This window comes from Anneissia japonica, unplaced genomic scaffold, assembly GCF_011630105.1.
Source record: "Anneissia japonica isolate Jap-2015-1 unplaced genomic scaffold, ASM1163010v1 scaffold287719_len1884721_cov185, whole genome shotgun sequence".
In the NCBI taxonomy this organism is placed as follows: Eukaryota; Metazoa; Echinodermata; class Crinoidea; order Comatulida; family Comatulidae; genus Anneissia; species Anneissia japonica.
Window position 1 is genome coordinate 431,323 of NW_022715822.1, and position 15,935 is coordinate 447,257.

The 15,935-nt window shown below is 32.8% G+C and overlaps 1 protein-coding gene across 1 annotated transcript in view; it reads right to left on the reverse strand.

The window, feature by feature from the left end:
- LOC117109376 overlaps positions 1-15,305 on the reverse strand; it is a 73,732-nt gene extending 58,427 nt beyond the window's left edge. Inside the window, exon 1 of the mRNA XM_033251686.1 lies at positions 15,180-15,305. The gene's annotated coding sequence lies outside the window, so the exon portion shown is untranslated. The remainder of the gene's footprint in view (positions 1-15,179) is intronic.
- Between the last annotated feature and the right edge of the window lie 630 nt (positions 15,306-15,935).

Consider the following 15,935-nt stretch of genomic DNA (forward strand, 5'->3'; position numbering starts at 1 on the left):
TAATTCAGGGATATCACAATGGGAAGAGATTTCATTGGGTTTAAACTATTACAAAGTGACAGAAATTATAAAGATATTTATCACATAATTGAAAAAAGGTTGACTTCCCAAATTCTTCCTCATACAAAATTTTAAAGATCTTGTCTATGATACAATCTGGGAAGAATCCTCAAATATTTCAATGAAAATTTTAACAGCTCAAATACATAAAGCCTGTCCAGACTATCAAATTTTATTTGGCAAAAACATGTGACATGCCTAAATATGGTAATGATGACATCACATCATGACCATATATAGGCACATCATGACTAAATATGGGCATACAACAGTTTTTTGTCAAAGAAAATATGATAATCTGAACAGAATTTAAAGGACCAAATAAATTAACTTTCAATGAGATACCCATTGAAACAATTAATTTTTTAAAATAATAAACTGAATTTTTACTGTAGAAATCCTTAAACTTATTACATTGTAAGGGTCCAATTAAATTTATGTACTAATCACAGGTCCGGACTGAAGAGAAAATTGTTTTCTCCCATACATGAAAATTATCTTTATAAATGTCTTTAGCCAAAATGTATCTCTACATAGTGGTTGTTGGGAGCAAAAAAAGAATATGTAATGTAAATGAAACAATTGAATAATTAATTAAATTTTTTTTTAATCATTTAAAAAAAGATTTTTGATGCATGATGACTGTAAGGGCCGATTATACAGTCACACTTTTCCATCTGCGAGTAACAGTATTTACAACCAGTGGCGTATCTGGGGGTGGGGGAGGAAGGCACACTCAGGTAGTTAAAGATTACCTCATATCACTATATTTTGCGACCTAGCGCCCCCCCCCCCACCTAATCATCAAGCCCTCCCACTCCGCACTCCCATCAGCTCCACTATTTCACTTAAAATATTATAAAATCACAACAGCTTGTATCACTTCCTTCTGAATTTATTTCATACTCTAATAACTCAATGAAATCTTCTAATCTCAACCTACATCTGCGAGGCATATGTAAAGTCTTTTAACATTATTTCAAGTTATAAATGCACATGGCTTTACTTCAGCTTCACTTTATTATGGTAATATTGTGACATATTTTACGAGCGACGGATGCTCAAACTGAAAAACTTGTTAATTCTGTTATCCTTCTTTATGAGAAAAAAGGGCTTGTTGTGTCATGATGGAATAACAAGAACCACTGATGAACACGGAAATTCCGAGATGTTGTAGAAAGATTTGATGACCGGTAGCACTGAATTTTACTACTTTGATACAATTTTTTGCAGTTGCAGTAGTGAGTTTTCACTAGCCATTCTAACCTATGGTCATCTAAAGTAATCATATTTGCATCACCAGTTAATTAACCAGTATAATTCAGATTCATAATTACTCAATCATGCATTAATATTCCAAGATTGCATTCACATCAACATCTGGGACAAATTGTGTGTATTAATGCAATAAAGCTCTGTAATAATTTCTTTGGCAAAGTTACAATGAAATGCATACACGATCATCTGCACAACCTATAAAATTTCGCCAAGGACCACAGACTAAAAATTACCGGCCTCCTCACAGGATCGCGTGATAGCACAATCCCAAGAACACTCCTTATAACAGCCCAAGTTTTAGTTCTACATTTTTCTTTAATGACTTTTTAAAACTATAATAATTTAAACAGAGTTCAAATTCTGTCAATGAAGAAAAGCCCAATTCTGTTTTACAGACAATAATTCTTATTATTTCATTATACTCATTATTTTATTTAATTTTTTTTTATTTAGGCACACAACACATGTACCAAGGATTGTCAATAGGAAATATATCACTGTCCTACGTAGGTGACAATCCCTTTCACAAGACAAACACAAACACATAATGCTTTACACAAGTTAAATCTCAATATGAGGTTTAGGGAGTGGAGTTGTTTTGGTTGTGAGAAAAAAATCCTGCAACACTGTCAGGAATTGAACCCAGGACCCTGGATTCAATGGGAAAGAGACTCAGAAGATTCTGAATCTAAGCTTTGTAAGTCTACTCATTTCTGATGGTGACATAATTAAGTTTATCACCCTCGCGCGCATGTCTTCTGTGGGATATGGTACTGAAAAAAAATTGGGGAAAAAATAGGGAAAAAAATTCTTTTTTTTTTTTTCATTTAAAAAAAAAATTAAATAGACATTTTTTGTATTATATCAATAATGTTTTACTTTGAATATCAATGCACCAGCAAACAACCAAAGAGTGATAATTGGCTTTAGCAAAATTTTTTTTAAAAAGCCTCCCTCCCTCCCTCCCTGATCACTTTTCTAGCCTAAAATAGGGTGGTAAACTATTAATATTTTTTATAGGGCCTAATGTCGAAATTTTGAATCCCAACATGATAGGATGTATTTCAATACATGGAGTATGTATTATACTTTCTTATATATGATTAATCTGTGGACCTTTCGGTTTCTACTCTATACAGTATGAGGTATAGTGAATAAGAAATATCCACAATTCTAAAAATAAGATGTGAACCTAAAGTGCTGTAGGACACTGGGATTGGGAGGTCAGCTTTCTCATAACCATAAGGCACTCCTCTCCACTCCTGACTGCCACTCCAATGAGAATTAGAGGCTCATAAGAGCCTCATATATTTTGTAAGCGTACTCTATACGGTTGACAATTGCGTTGTGACAGTATACCTTTTACGCTAATCAGACAGGAACATCTGTCTAATAGTGAAGATAATATTACAATAAAAACAATGGTAGAGGTGGTTCTAGACATTATCATGCATAATTACTGTATGCAAGAGATATTCAGAGTTTAAATTAGTTCCATATAAGGCCCAATAAAAAATTGCATTAGTTTTTACCCTCACCCACATGTCTTCTATGGTATTGAAAACAAAAAAAATTGGGGAAAAAAAACATTTTTTTTTTTTTTTTTTGTCCTTCCAATTTTTTTTTTATAAATAGTTTATATTAGATACTGTTTGTATTATCTCAATCTTGTATTTTACTTTAAATATATCAATTCACCAGCAAAACAACCCATGGGTGATTTGGCTTTAGCAAAATAAAAAATAAAAAGCCTCCCTCCCTCGTCACTTTTGCAGCCTAGATAGGGTGATAAACTAATAATATTTTATATTGGGCCTCACATTATGATATTACTTCTTACGAATTTAATGATTTTCACAAAATATTTAAGCTGAATGTTTAGTTTTAGAGATATACATGGAGGTATGAAATTAATTTATATACCTGTAATTCTAATTTTATACCATCCCTGTATATAGTAAAAATACTGAAAACTCTCAATGAAATGTTTAAACAGCTCAAACAAATCATACCTTCCAATGAACTTGTTTGGACTTTTCACTTGCATATTTTTTTTTCAAAAGAACACATGCTATAAGAACACCGAGTCTGAAATTGCTTAAAAAATAAGACCAAATATTAGAAAAAAATTCAGGCTGAGGGAAAATGTCAAATGAGGTTTTAAAAAAAAAAAAAAAAAAAAACCAAAACAATTCAGCCTTGAGGTAACACTACGATAGGGTCAGTGAAAAGTTTGTTTTCTAGACTCCCAAAAATAACCTCTGAGGCATTTTGGGTGGTCAATTTTTTCTTTTTCCTTATTTTTTATTTTTTTGACTTTCAAAAGGGGAAACTGGGGCCGGCCACCCCCCCCCTAAATCTGCCCCTGGGTTCTTATATAAATAGGGCCAGCACGAATCAGACTTGCACGGTCAGTTTCAGGTTTTCAAAAATTACTTAAGACATACTTATTTCCTAAGGTATTTTAATTCTACATAATTTTTATACTGTTCAGTGCTTTGGTTATTTTTGGAAAAGTGCTTTATAATTAATTTTATTATTGTAATTATTATGTTTATTTTAAATTGATTAACAACCAATATTTGTTTGATGTTTGTAATAACTGCGCCATTTACTTCATATTTACTTTAATTTTCTTCACTGTGTATAAGTTATAAGCAAAACAACTACTTTTTTGGATAAAGAAAAATATTATTTAAAATGGAACAGTAGAGAAAATCCGATCAGAATGACAAAATAAACTAAGCATCCACTGGAAGGACTGTCTCTTATACACATCTAGATGTGTATAAGAGACAGACTCTATACAATCTCAAATTTCAAAGTTCATTGGCCTATTTCAAGAAGGAACCAGTCAGTGGTTTTGGTGGTGGATTTATCTGCGAAAAAAATAAACTAAAATTTTTCCCAATTTGAATATAGGAAATGGGAAAAACCCATAAAACAGCAAACGGCCACATAATGCAAAACTATTTAAAATTAAAACGGAACAGTAGAGAAAATCCGATCAGAATGACAAAATAAACTAAGCATCCACTCGAAGGAATCCCAATATCTGCAGACGGATATATATATATATAAAACCTTATTTTCATCTCAAATTTCAAAGTTCATTGGCCTATTTCAAGAAGGAACCAGTCAATAAATGCTATAATACAGTCAGTGGTTTTGGTGGTGGATTTATCTGCGAAAAAAATAAACTAAAACTTTTCCTGATTTGAATATAGGACATAGTATAAAAAGTATCTTAAATCAAAATTATAGAACAAAATTCCTTGAGTGCAAAAATCAAAGTGGTAGAGGTTGATAAGGTACTATAATTGGTCATAAATTTAATATTGTATTACAAAGTCCCTCATTAGCTAATAATAGTAAATTACATTGCATCTAAATATAAATTGGAGCAATCATTCTTGAAAACTATAATTTACTACCATTTCCTATTTAATTGCTTTGGTATAGGTTATGGAAGGCTGGGAAATTTAAAATCATCTTAACTTATTAATTATTAAGAAACATATTTGTAAATAATTTGTATTACTTTAACCAAGCTTATAGAAGATTAGTACCATATAACATAACATAACATAATAATGATAAATGTGTTAATAAAACTCTAGCAGGAATCCATTTGGCACCAAGACTTCAAATGTGAATTAAAATGCATCGTACCAAAAATATAAACCATGAAATTGTTCCTATCTAAACTTGGAAAATGATAAGAAGCAACCTATGCTGGGAAACTAGTCATCACCGCATCGTTTGCCCGCAATTTAAGGCGCAAAAGCCAGCCTGCTCGTAATTCACAGATGCTCGAGTGATACCAGCACCTAGACTCTCATATCCTAACACCTAGCTACAAAAGTAAATAAAAATTAACAATTACGATGCATCATACTTTATAGTAATAATAATATAGCAAATCAAGATACTACTATTACAGACAACAAAACAAATCTATAGCAATTTATTATTATTATCATTATTATTATTATTATTACTATTATATAAAAACCAGTAGGTACACTGATATGTATAACTATGGCTACGTTCAGACTTGGAGATAAGCCAGGCTTGAGTTAAGCCCAGCTCAACGTTAAGCCCGGCTTAACTTTGCCGGGCATTCAGACTAGCGGGATTAGCCAGGCTAGAATTTGCATAATAATGAACCGCAACGAGGAAACGTGTTTCAAAACATTGCTCGGGAAACGTACGCTCGCTCACAGCGTACCTAATTGAATGCTGATTGGTTGTTTTGTCACCCGAAGTTAATGTAAGACCCCCCGCAACAATTAAAGCCCGGCTTAGAAAAGTTAAACACAGTGGCACGCCAGGCTTAGTTACTAAAGGAACACAGCCCGGCTTGAGATAAGCCACCTAGTTCAGACTGGCAGGTGGATAAACCCGGTGAGTTGAGCCGGGTTTATCCACCTAGTCTGAACTAGGCCAATGTTTTATTAGATCATCATCAGGAATGAATGAATGAATAATCACAATCTTTATTTGTAATTGTATAACAATTAATGTATATAACTTATCTACTACATGACCAACTTAATGTTCATTCTCTTTATAAGACCAGCTGTACAAAAGTCGGCCTACAATGGAAAATATTTTAAGATAATCAGAAACAAATATTCTAGATATAAATACATTCTCAAACATCTCAGACCAGTTATTTCCTACTTCCCTAAATATCCTACCAGTGCTTCTCCACTCAACTCAGTCGGTCTCTGTCAAAAATAGTTAAACCCCCTGTCGGACGAACTCTCCCACTCCTCCTCCCCCTCCTCCTCCCCCTCCCGACGTACATATCTACCACCACTGAATGGAAGTTGAAGCATGTTAAAGCCAGGGTCCAAAGGAAAAACATTTTTTTGATAATGTTGAACAACTGATTTTTCTAAGACCCAAAAAAGGTGTTCAACTCGGGGACAGTTAATGAGAAAGAGATTTTTGAATATTTCAAATCTGGGGGTAAAAAGGTGGACAAAAAAGTAGTTACGCCAACATATCAAACATTTTTTTCCTTCCAGAATCTGGCTTTAACCTATATACCAAAGTAGCATTTAATCCTAAATGGATTTGCAATATTCAATATTTCTTCACTTTTATTCAGAAATAAATGTGTTTTTTTTTGTATAATTGGGTTTTGAAAAATGATTAAATCTTTGGGATTTGAAGTCTAGACTATAGGTTGTTAAAGTTAAGAATATAAATAAATACGTAAATTTTAAATAAATCAAAAATCCCATCAGTGTTAATGAGCTCACTTAGAAATGGTGCGAGAATATAAAACAACTATAAAAATATGAATAAATTTTAAATTATGGGCATATTTGAATGTTTTAGAAATGAGAAGAACACCTCTGAATCATACCTTTTTTTTTTTTTTGGCCAAATCTAAAGTTCTTATACATCAATATTATAAATATATAAAAATATAATATAAATGTAAACTTGCCAAATAAATTAATACTTTATAGATACAAAATGATTGAAAATAATTTTAAATGACTTCTTAACATTTATTTAAATTATTAAATTACCAAATTTGTTAACATTTTCTCCTACATTAACTAATCTTTACAGGGTTGTAGCTAAAGAAAACTACGAGTTGGTGGTAGACATTTAAAGGGTGGAGTAGGTGACAACATTGGTAAACTCTAAATAATAAGAGTGGATGTTAAGGATGGGAAAGGGGTAATAAAAGTGGGTGGAAAACCTGTCATCCCTACTGCAATGGAAATCACACTCAAGTAGATAAAAATCAACTCACTTCCCCTTATTTTCTGAGTTAGTGCACCCTCACTTAATCATCGAGCCCCCTCCCACTTCACCTTTGTGCCTCCTCCACCCCCATCAGATCCCCATTTCAAGACTCCTATATAGAATACTGATCTAACACAGGTCAAAGAAGATGAATATGAAAAGTACCACTGTTAGTAATGTTATTTTAGCAACAATAGAGGAGTTGAATGCAGGGTAAAAATATTGTAGCGGCTCCAAAAGGGAAGCGGGTGAAGATGAGTACCTAATTAGCTTTTTAATTGGCCAAATGCAAAAAAAAATAATCACATTCATATGCCATTTGAAACCACTGACACGCAATTGATTAATAGCAACTCAAAGTTGCGCTAATGACGTTGATATCGCTAACCTAACCTAACAACAGAAATGTAACAAAAGTTTCAAATCCAGCCAAAAAGGGGAAAAAACTAGAACTCTGCAGCCGTACCAAGGCAAAACAACATAACTTAATAAAAAAAGACATAACAGTTGCATTGCTTTGCTATGGGACGGCCGTTTGAGTAGGACTCATTTCGTAACCCAGACCTTTTGTATCTCTAACTTTTCATAACACTGCGGATATTTCGCAACCCAGATATTGCAAGTTACAAAATAACCGTGGACAAATTTAAAAAACGTGACTTACAGAATAATTGGGTTATGAAATTAAATTGAATTGAATGTCATCTCTAAAAAATATTTCCAATAATATTCTATGAAAAGATGATTTTCCTAATTTTAAATTTAAGCCCAAATCCAATTAGAAATCAATCTGAGAGAAAATTAGTTTTGAGGGGTTAATTTAAAAAAAGTGAGATACAAAAAATTTGTGTTACGAAATGTCAACATCTTTACAAAAAATTTCCAAAAACATTCTATGAAAAGATGATTTTCCTAATTTTAAATTCAAGCCCAAATCCAATTAGAAATCAATCTGGGAGAAAATTAGTTTTGAGGGGAATTTTCCGACAATTCCTTAGGGTATTGCATAATATTCAATGAAGCATCTTCTATGACAAATTATAATGTTCACAGGCGCTGCCTTTTAATTAGCACGTGTGCATGCATTGATGAAATTAGACACACGTTTCCCCGTCAGCATTATTCTAGATTACGATTCATTTCATCGTAATCATCAGTTAAAAGACAAAGTACACCAGTAGAGGTATACTAAGAAGTGTCAGGTAAACAACCAGACACAAAATATCACTAATTTGCATACTTGCAAGGTAGTAATTAGAAATTATGGAGGTACTGAATGTTAATGAAGGCTTTAACCAGACTCACTTGATCACCTTAAAGAGACGTTTTATGAAGGCTGTGAAAGGCTTAATTTTTACAAAGGCTTGACATTAAAACAAAAATATATCCAATCCAAAAAAGCAGAAATCAATTTTTAAAAATAAAAATAATAGGATTAAATGACGATGATGATGGCAACATGTATAACAATGATGTATTATATTGAAGTTATATATTTTTATTACTTACATTCTGGAACATAACATCTTTAACATGTTAAAATACATCATTATGCAGGTGGCATTTTGCGAGTCACTGTACACGCAACCAGCGTCTTTGTTGAACAAGTAGCACATTATAAACACGCAACCAGTGTGTTTACAATTGCGTGTTAAAATTGTGTAACGCAAGCAGGATCTTGTCAGTAATGCTATTCATTTATTTTGCAAATACAGGTATAATTATAAGATAACGGCAATTAGGCCTACACAAATAAGACATCTATTTGCTGTTTTCTAACAGATTGATATAATGGGACATTGCACTCTCAGACAACCAGTAAATATTTACAAAGTCGTAATTAAGTTTTGTGTTTACACCTGACTAAGCAGGCACAAACTGTCAGTGAAAGCTATTATGTAATTCTGTACATTTGATTCCACCACTTTACTTCAGTTGTCCACAAATATATTCACACTATATATACTGTCTCTTATACACATCTAGATGTAAATATTTTTAAAATGATTACATCAAACATCAAAGAAGTACTGCCTGCATATACAGTATAAATAAATGATGTAATTTTCATTAAATAATATTTTGTTCTTAAAAAGTAATGTTAAGTAATGAATTTTTTCAAATATTGATAGCCAAAGAAAGGGAAGGGCTTGAACATTACATTTTCAATATACAGTATTAGGTTAAAATACTAAATACAATTCTACTGAAGTCTTATAAATAGACATTGTAATGTAATGCAGATGAATAAGAACAAAAAATATGAACATGATTTTTGATCAAATCTCATGTAAAGACAGACCTACATATACAACTTTTGTTACACTGATAGTAACTGAATCCTGAGCTTAAGAATTTTAAAACAAAAAAAAACGTGTTTGATGTAAATTTGTATGCAACTATCATTCACTGAAACAAAAAGCCATAAAATGCCAATATAAAAACTGAACAGTAAGTTAGAAGTGTATATGGACTTAGGTTTCAATTCACTGATGGAAATGGAAATGTAACAACCATAATATGACAATTTGTGACTTAATAACCACTTTGAAAAATTGACTTGACCGTGAAAATACTGTAAAACGCATAGTGATCTTAGCATTATTCGTTAAGAGACCGACATAATTACTATCAAAATAATAATACAAAGCGGTTTTTTACATAAAGGTGTTGAAAGAAATGTATTACAAGATAAATAATGTCAATAAAATACAGAACTTTGTAAGAGAAGTGCTATTTTAGCATAGGTAAACTGAGCTCGATCCTAAACATCTCTAATAGACTTAATAGACTACTCCCCCACACCCCCGAGTGCCAATCAAACGCAACAACTGAAAAATCAGAATAGGCCTAGAAATACACGCGTGTACTACAACAAATGTGTTGTCCTATTAACACGTGGGTACGTATGTTATGAACTGTTCTCTGGTGAAACCATAGCAACAATATCCAAGAGGTGGGCCTTAGCCGAATGATCCATTAAAACAGCGTGTACTTATATGAATGAACTGGCCTATTTATTTCTTCTTTTCTATTTATTTATATTTATATAATTATCTATATTAAAATTATTATTATGATCACTCATAATGCTACTCTTACATTGTGCATTCTGAATGGAAAAGTCTCAATTCCACTTTACAACAGAAAGAAAGATGACCTTGAACCAAACCTGCACTAAAAGAAAAAGAAACTTCATCTAACAATTGGTTTGATTTTCTGTCCTCTACATCCTTCCCCCATATTTTTTTTGCAAATTCTTATTGTAAGAATGTTCATAGGCTTGTTAACACTAAATGTAAACAATTTTGAATAATAAAAAACATGTAGGTCTAACATAGCAGTGGACATAAAAATGAGTCGGAGGGGCAAAGTGAATTGATTCAACACTGAAGGGCCTCACCCAAAATTTGATTTTTCTTCCATAGACCTTAATGCACTGCTTTTACTACACTTTTTGCTCAGTTCTAATATTAAGTTTAAGAGACGATTGGTATCACGCCAAAAAAAAAAGGGGGGTTTTCTAGCTAAAGATGGTTGGCGGCACATAGAATTAAATCACCGTCGGGCTACATTTTGACCACCTGAGTTTTAGCGTGTTTATAATAGGGAGCATTTGATTGCATGACACGGTAAGGACGTGAACGTAATGGCATCACTAAAAGGTCATCCGTGCATGCGAGAATGTTAAGTTCTGGTCGTGTGAATTCTAGGACGCAATTTGACTACATCTAAGTTGTGCATAGAAGGTAGGACAGTCATGCATGAGTGAATCCGTTCTAGCACTGCGTCGTCGCGCAAATTAAAAGTCCCCTAGTATCTTATGTAGGTCAACATGCAATAAACGTGCATGTTGTCAACTTGTGCTGTACTGTACATGTTAGTTGTAGATGCTTGGTCACGAAAACGAAGTTCACTTATAACAGGCCTATAATAAAAGTATCTATCTATAGACATTAGATATTAACACAAAGCAATTAGACATACACAGCTGGCACGTAATCAAGATTATGTCACACACTGCCATCAAGTTAGTACATCTTTTTCTGTTTATCTAAACATAGCTTAATATAAACAATATTTAGAGTTTGCAATAGGACAGCGACGCTGTTTCAATATTGGTAAGTGAAGTCCATCCTGGTTACCTCATTATACCTGTACACTCTACCAGTCTGTTTACTTTTGGAATCTATTTGTACTTAAAGTGACAATACATAATAATGGAAATGGAATTATAACCAGAATAACATAAACATTTATGACTTAACAACCAATCTGAAAACCACTGGATTGTGGTAATAATATAATGTGCACAGAGGCTATAGCATTAAAAGGAGATTAGAAAGATGATTTTTTTTCTAGAGGGGATTTTTGATATGTCACTAGGAACAGAATCAGCTTTAAAATCATTTTTGGGCAATTTTTTCTGAAGTTATAGGCTATTACGATTTTGCTCCTTTAGCTGCGTGATGTCAGTGTAAGTTTACTGTCACCCAAGATTCTGTAGCGCCGCGTGCGGCACTATACAATTTTTGTTTACAGTATCTTACATTGACGTCATGCTGCTAAGGGGAAAAATCATAATAACTACATAAAAATTTGCCAGAAAACGATTTTAAAGTTGATTTTATTACTAATCCCCTGTAGAAAAAAATATCTTTCAAGTTCCCTTTTAAAGACTATAATATTCTAGAAATTTATAGAAACTTTTTTACCATATGAATGCAAAATTAGATAACAGTCTAGGCAGAATACATGCAAGCAGTGGAGTTGAATAGCTTAGTGATTACGATTCTTGCCTTCTAATCCCAGGGTTGTGGGTTCAAATCCTTAAACCTTATAAAGAGTCTTCGCTGATAAATGCATCACATTATTTCGTTTAAGAGGGCCCCTGAATATCGGCTGACCTTCTAAGATACGCTGGAAGGGTCACCCTCTATAAATATGGTTTTTAAAAAAAATTTTAAATCACAGTACAGTACAGTAGTTCACAATTTTTTAGTGTATGCGACTTGAGTTTGTGCCTGCCATGAAACTGCACTCAAATCGTGTATTTCAAGCTAAGTGGCTTGCAGTGCTGACCCAACATGAACCTTCACCCAACACGACATATGTGAAAACTATAAACGATTAAAAATGTTTGTTTTCAATGGCTAAGAGGGCATTCAATTAATTATTTTTATGTTAATTGGTATGGTGTTTTGGGTGTGCAAAAAAGAGCGAGGTTTCACCTTCCGATGGTTTTTGTCTTGCGCTGATTGTCAAAACACTTATAATGGGTACTCCTTGATGTTTTCACGCCTAGCGTGTTTGCATGCTTAGCTTGAGTCACGCATGGCATGTCTCTAGTGTGAACGTAGCCACTGTTCATTATATACTTGAAACTGACAGAAGAGCATGAAGCAATACATAGATACTTGGAAAAATTCATCTGGTTTCATAACGTTTGTTTTCGAATTTTTTGTTTTTGTTTTTAAAAAAACAAAAAAATGAGCTATTACTGTACTTATGCATCAATTATCACTTTCAACATGCAACAACATTTTTAAAAGTGCACCAATAAGGCTTTGCCCTTTGACTACTGTATATATTGGAGCATATTTATTACGAATGTTTGTCGTACCCGATGTGCAAATAAAAAAAAACTAAATAAAAAAAAAACCGGCATCGGAATAGCATTGCAGTACCTGCCGCTACTTGAGGCTCAGATTCATCAGTAATCACTAAGCACAAGCTTGGTGGTCAAGTGGTTAAGACACCAGGCTAGTTATCTGGAGGTTGTGGGTTTGATTCTAACTTGAATCACTTGCAAGATTCTTCTTCGCAAGCATTTGGGAACACACTGAGCATTCAGTACAATAACACGTCAGGTATCATCTGCTGTGCATTTCGCTTGTGCATTTGTTTGTGTCCTTAAGCAAGGCACATTATCTTCATTGCTTCTTTCCACCCAGGAGTATAAATGGTACCTGGCGGGGTTGCCTTCTACCCAATGACTAGGGCAAAAAACTTATGGCGCTTTGTAACTAAAAGGAAAAGAACTATACAAGCAACTAGTAACAAGAAACATCATTCGTATTATTATTTCTCCTGATGAAAAAAAAAATGCCATCTGAATAAATTATTTATTGTTACTTGGAAGTGTCATGGCTTCCTAGAAAAGTATCATGGCTTCCTAGAAAAGAGTTACTACTGTAATTATTCAACACAACTCAAAGTAAATTAACAAGATATAAAAGTAACCATCCACATTTGTTCCAAGCAGGTTTGGTACTTAATTATCACAAGTAAGGCTCATAGTTACTTGGTTAACTTTCAAGAAAGTAAAACATATTGCAAAGTATTAAAATTAATTTCTCATGTTTTTTTTATCATATCATTTATTTTGACTATAGGCAAGATTAATTTATGAAAAAACTCAACAGGTGTACTAAGTGGAACTGCTAAGAATAGGGTGGGGGAAATGTGGGGATAGGTAAGAAATTCCCCACCTGTCTACGAACTGTGTAAGCCACACAAAAAATTCAATGCAAAAGTACTAGAGGGCTCTTGTAGGAATAACTAAACTTGTTCAAGTGCTACTTGACATTTTAAATACTTCCAAACCAACTAATAACACATTAAAAAAATATACACTTAAATTTGAAGGACCTCACAGGAAATATGTTTTACTTCCTTTTAGTTTCGTTGGTTCAATGTAAATGTCACACTAAATAAAATAAACAAATCAATCAATTGTTCACAAATTTACAAGCATTGGATGTTGATAAATGGAATTTTACTATGGACTTTGTTGTTTGCCCTTTGAATACATGCATCGCCCACACGACAGCTTCAAACACATACACAAATACAAATTTTGAACGCTCAATAAAGCCAGGCATTCACTGCGATTCGTCGTGCGACGGTCATACGACCGCCGCACGAAGAATCTAGCTCTGCACCCGATGAGCGCAAGACGATGCGACGCCGCGTCTGCTGATTGTCGGTGGCAGTCCGAACGGATCGTCATTAGAAACGATCCGTTGCGAATGCGTAGTCATGTTGCGTTCTTCATAGAATCGCATCGGCCGACAGCCATCTGGCGCAGCAAGTGCCAGGCTTAAGTTTAATCGGCGAGTGTGAAAAAAAAGTTTCCCTATCCAATTCGAGCTCAGGACATTTTGCTGTCTATGCAGACACCTTAATCAACTGGGCACTTGAGATTTCAGTTGAGCGAAGGGCATTTAGATAATAAATTTTAATTTTTTTTCTCCTGAAATTTCCATTTTTCGTGGTGGAGGGTATGCTAAATGGCCAAAAAATGTTTTATTTTTATTCAGAATCACCATCATTGGCAGTCGGATGGTTCACTAAACAAGGTATAAAAAATTCTTGCCTTACAGTAGGTGAAAGCAAATAAAATTTTGAGATTGTTCCACAAGATCAGGATCAATCAGTCAATCAATTAGAATAAGTTATATATATCCGGGATTCATAATGAAATTACGTTTAAAGGCGCTTAGACAAAACTGACACAGCAAAAGCCTTCAAGTACAGCATTAAGTTTATTCATTAACATGATCATCATCAATAAATTTGGTACAGGTACACCATTAGTGAAAGGTAGCATTGTAAATAAAATTACCAAAATAAGAATGAAAATCTATTAACGTACATAGGCCAATACAAAATAAAAAATAATAAAAAAACAATGGTAGTGTTGAAAATAAATTAGAAATAATAATATTACACTATACTAATCAGTAGAATATACATGGATAAATTAATATATATCAAACATAGTGAAAGGTTTTGAATATATAAATTAAATAAAAATAATGAAACATTTGCTGGTAAAATAAAAACAAAAATTAATGAAACACAATACAAAACATAAATTAAATCTTAATATTAATAAATATGAAGAGAGTAGCTTTCACCTAATATTTCCCTACAGGTTAATTTACTTGCAATGCCTAAAATAAATTATATTTGAAGCAATTTAGACAATATAATGCATTTAATTAATCAAAAAACCTTACATAGAAATAAATAATCAAGAAAATAATAACTTGTAAATGACTTACATGATATCAGATGAAATTATTTCTTCTCACAGGTGAACAAAATATAAAATCCAGAAGGTTGAAATTAGTAGAGTATTTCAAGCCGGTCTCTGCCAGCTGACAGACTGATATGTTGTGACAAGGACAACTCAACAAAGAATGTTAGATGCACCATGAAAAAAATGGAATAGTCCAAAGTACTCTGTTCATCTCCTGCCTAATCAACCAATCAGCTGACAAACAACCTTTGCATACAACAGTAGCAGTACATACAAAGGTTTTGTGTACAGACCCAGCTATTGATACATACAGGTTATCTTTTTTGTTTTTTGTTTTTTATAAATACTGACGAATAATTTTAATATGTTCTGATAGTTTTATTGCCGCTGGATGAGACCGTAATCTTCCATGAAATCCAAAGATGAACTTCGGTACTAATGTTTGGCATGTTTATGTCAGTTTTTATTAATAATTTTTTTAAAGGAAATCCCACAGGGATTGTCAAGTGAAATGTTAGTTTCATTGTTTTATGTTCATGTTCCTTTGTTAGGACACAAAGAATGTATTAGTTGCTACCAAAGTTAGATGGTATAAAAAAGAATAGTCAATGTTTAATCTAAAAATATAAATCAAAATCGTACTTTAATCCTTAAAATATTATTTTATTATTTTTTTTTAATTTATTAATTTTATATGTGTATGTACTTTATATATTATTAATATTAAACTATTTTTTGTATCTTTTTAAAAATCATTCTATGTTTTAATCCTAATTAT